The sequence below is a fragment of the Balaenoptera acutorostrata genome, chromosome 7 (genome assembly GCF_949987535.1).
Source record: "Balaenoptera acutorostrata chromosome 7, mBalAcu1.1, whole genome shotgun sequence".
NCBI classification, from domain to species: Eukaryota; Metazoa; Chordata; class Mammalia; order Artiodactyla; family Balaenopteridae; genus Balaenoptera; species Balaenoptera acutorostrata.
This window is the reverse complement of record NC_080070.1, coordinates 73,984,560-73,988,645: the sequence shown is the minus strand read 5'-3', so window position 1 is coordinate 73,988,645 and position 4,086 is coordinate 73,984,560. Positions and strand designations below refer to the sequence as shown.

The 4,086-nt window shown below is 46.4% G+C and overlaps 1 pseudogene; it reads left to right on the top strand.

The window, feature by feature from the left end:
- Positions 1–218: 218 nt before the first annotated feature.
- Positions 219–1,009, top strand: LOC130708565 (microtubule-associated protein 1S-like; annotated as a pseudogene).
- The last annotated feature ends 3,077 nt before the right edge of the window (positions 1,010–4,086 follow it).

Here is a 4,086-nt window from a genome sequence, read left to right as displayed (position 1 = left end):
AACTCAACAGTACTGTATCCCACAGTAACCACGCCCTCGCTGCCCACGGAGTGGGGCTCCCACACTCGGCGGAAGTGGACAGTCCTTCTCCACCTCCTTCCCGCAGGTGCTGCCGCCACCTCCCACAGCCCCACAGAGGCCGAGCTGCGCCTCCCTCCGCGCGGCCGACGCGCAGGACGCACGACGTAGACCTGTGCCTGGAACGCCCCAAGGCGCGCATGGCGCCAGCACCTGCATCCCTCGGCAGCGCCAAAAGACAACAGTGCCAGGTCCCAGGAGCCGGCCGGTGCTCCGGGGACCCAGAAGACGACGCCCACGTCCGTCAGCGAGTCCCTACCACCCTGTCCGACTCAGACCCCGGCCGCCTGCCGCTCCCGGCACCGTGGACCCAACCGAAGACGTGGAGGGCTTCGTGGTCCCTCGCCCGCGACCCGCTGACAACCCCCTCAAGTCCCACCCCGCGCTCCCGCTGCCAACCCCACCCAGCATGTGCACGGTTAACACCGATATGTTGCCACTCCCACCGCCCAGCCAGCAGGCCGGGCTAACAGAAGGCCTCGGCCGTACCCGGAAGTCCCAGGCCCACCTCAACCCCAGCGACGCCGCCCCCCAAAGCCACTCCGAAGACTGCGACCAAAACCAAGGGACTAACCGGTGGGGAGATGAGTCAGCCACTCAGCGCCCTGAGCCAGCCCGGTGACGAGGGACGTCGGGCGCCCCCGTTCTGAAACTCCTCAATCCCGAGACGGCCACTCGAGGCCCATCCTGGTCAGCCTGTAGCGGGCCAGGTGGGTCGGCGTCCTGCCCGGCTCCCGCCCGCACCTGCAGCGACCCTGGCCTACCTGTTCCGCCGGAGCAGCGCACTCCTGGCGTACAAGGCGCTCTTCCCGTGGGTGCGTGCCTGCGCACGCACTGCTCTCATCGCGGGCCAAGGCAAGCGCAAGGAAGAGGGCATGCGCGCGCGCGCGCGGAACGTGCTTCCGGCCCTCAAGCCGCAGCGGGGCTGTAACCTCCAGGTGACCCTTTTTAAGCTTCGTATTATAGTACCAGTTAGGATACAGCCCATGTCCTAATGAAAGGGAGCTCATTATGAGATCTGAGGGTCAATGAATAAAACATGCAAGAAGAGGAGAGCAAAACGAGTGAGAAAAAAGGCCCAGCGTGGAACTCCAGAAGAGTCTTAAGGAACCAGAGGCCCACTCTATTGTAATACTGTATGTGTTTGGGATGTTTATTCTAAGATGAGAGAAAGCAAATTGACAATGGCTAACAACATTATGGTATTGCTTTCAATGTTGTTTACTTTATTAATAACAAGGGCAGCACTGAACCAGCTCACACTTTCCCTACACAGTTTTTCGTTTCCATAGCGTGCCAAGTCCAAACCTGATATCCAAACAAGGTCAGAGTCACCAGACTGTGAGTTAGTGTTAGGACAAAACAAATCTTGCCAGTCTTGTTTTACCTATAAAGTACAAATAAATTCACAATAAATTTAATTTAATGATAAATTCAGAATAATAAACACAGAAACTAAAAAACCATTTGACCATTCTTCTTCTCTAGAATCTTAAAACTAAGTATAGTATCTAATCATTTCTGCTATCTTCAATGTGTCTACCATATTGTAACTCCACCTTGTAATGAACTGAAAGAAATTTATCATGTTCTTCCTAGCGGATTCTGACTGAAGATAACCAATCTGGAGGTAATGGTCCCAAGAGCCACTTCAAAGGACCATGGAGAGGAATAACAGATCATATCCACAGAACACAATCATAAATCCAGGTAGGAGTAACAGAGACTACATTTTGAAGCCTGGAGAGATAGAGAAATAAAATGAGACTGCATATGTTTGTGGGAGAAGATGTAAGGAGACTTGAAAATTGTTCTATTGATGTGGCCACCGGTGGGTGTGGCAACTTAGTTTTAAACATCCTTTAAGTTAATGAGTGTGGGTGAGCCAACGTGGCTCTAAAGGACGGAAGCAGGACAGGCTCAAATTTGGATCTGAGAACTATGTGATACCCTGAGGAAATATAGTGAAAGAGGTCTAAGAAGAGAGTAACAAAAGTGTGTAACAAACCACTTTGCCAAATAAGATGACTGATATGACATAATTGCCACTTGGATGGGATGAGGGGATATTTGTTTGAAAATTAGAATTTTCTCATGGCCTAGAGCGACACTTGTGAGAATGCTCTAGAGGATCATCATCTTTCAGGACCCACAGAGATAATGACAGTAATGGCTTCCACCAAGATGATGGTTTTCTCCATTCATGATACTAACCAATATGGAGAGTCCATAATCCTCAAATGATAACTATAAGCAGCCACAAAAAGGCTAAAGACAGTGGTAGGATAACCAGAAAACCCTGCCCAAGGAAGGTTGGTGAGTCAATAAGCAGGAAAATGGTTAGGGAGCCTTTCACTTCAAAGTTGTTTAGTTCTGATACAGCCAGCATTTTTAAGCTTAAGTAAATCACTTAAATTTAGAAGAGATAATATAGGACAGAAATAAATCTAAATGACACCCTTGGTATCCTTACTTTAAGAAAGTTATTTAATGAAAATATCTTGTGAGCTCAATACACTATTCTTCACGGAAGAAAAAGGTGACAAAAAGCTTCCAAACAAAATGCAAATAAAATTGAAGGTGTAAATTTCATAGAAAGACTCTGAAGATTGTTGAGGAAATATTAACTTAGACTCTGTGCTAGGTGCTGATATCAGAAAGGTTGCAACATGAGTTAGTGGGAAATACTGTGACTTGATAATCAAACCCCTGGGCTCTGACCTATGTTTGATCTTGATGTGAGCATTCACACATTTGTGATCACAACCATTTTAAGACTCATTTGGAAAATGGAAAAATGAGAGAATCTTCTGCATAAGGTTGTGGTATTAAATGAAATAATGCATGCATAGCACTTCACACATAGTAAGTATTCAACAACATTTATTATTATTATTATTATTATTATTATTATTATTATTATTATTATTATTATTATTATGGTCTTGAAGAAGCCCACAGTCTAATGAGAAGGGAGATAATTATATGTAATTCACATTACAGCTTTCAAAATCCTGCTTATTTAATGCCTATAACTTGGAAGATACTAGTCAAGGCACTGGGGATTCAGCTAAGAATGAAAAAGATAAAATCCTGTCCTCATGGAATAAGTCAGTTTGGATCCTTCAGGAGCAGATGCTGAGGCCCAATTAAGAATGAAAAGGCTAATTGTGTGTGTGTGTGTGTGTGAGGGCAGGGGGAGTGGGGTGTAATGCCTGTGAAATATTAACATAAAGAGAGAGGAAGCAGAACTGGCAAGAAAGCTTTCAGACTGTGGTAGAGATAGACACTCATGAAATGAAAGAGGTGAGGAAGCAGAACTGAGCAGAGAGAACATTAGACTGTGATGCAGATGTGACAGTGTCTCAGTCCATACAGTGGGGAGTTACAGTGCGACGGGAGACTGTCAGCTAACTGCACTCCTCAGAGTTGAATATGTTCTTTCTAGAAGGGAAATCTGAGCACTGCATCTCCATGGATACCACAGTTCACTCTGTGCCGCATGGATTCACCTCTCCATACGTGTGTTGAGTGGTGGCTCCTCCAGGGTGCCAGTTGAACTCTTTTTGAGCAGAAATTTGGAAGAGAGAGATTAATAGAACCAACTATAACCCCATCACTGCAGTTCTTCTTGTGGTTGCAACTGGTACGCCTTTTCTTCCTTTTCCACTCTCCATTCTAAATTCCTCCCACCCTCAGCTACCATCTCTGCTTGTCTTAGAGGCTTATCTAATGATGTAACTCAGACTCTCTTTCCACGAGTCTGAGTCTGGTAATCTCCTCCTCACTCAAAATTAGATAAGGGATTGCTAAGAGGTACCGAAGTGGATCACCTGAGTTCCATATATTTTCCTCCTGCTCATCAGAGGACGGTGACCGCGCTTCATATCTGCTGATCCCTGAGCACTCCAAAGGTCCACATGGCACCAAAGTTTGTAATTCAGCAAGACCTTTGCTGTCTTTGAAGCTCAACAACTCTAAGAATTGAGTCCTAAATTTGGTTTCCAA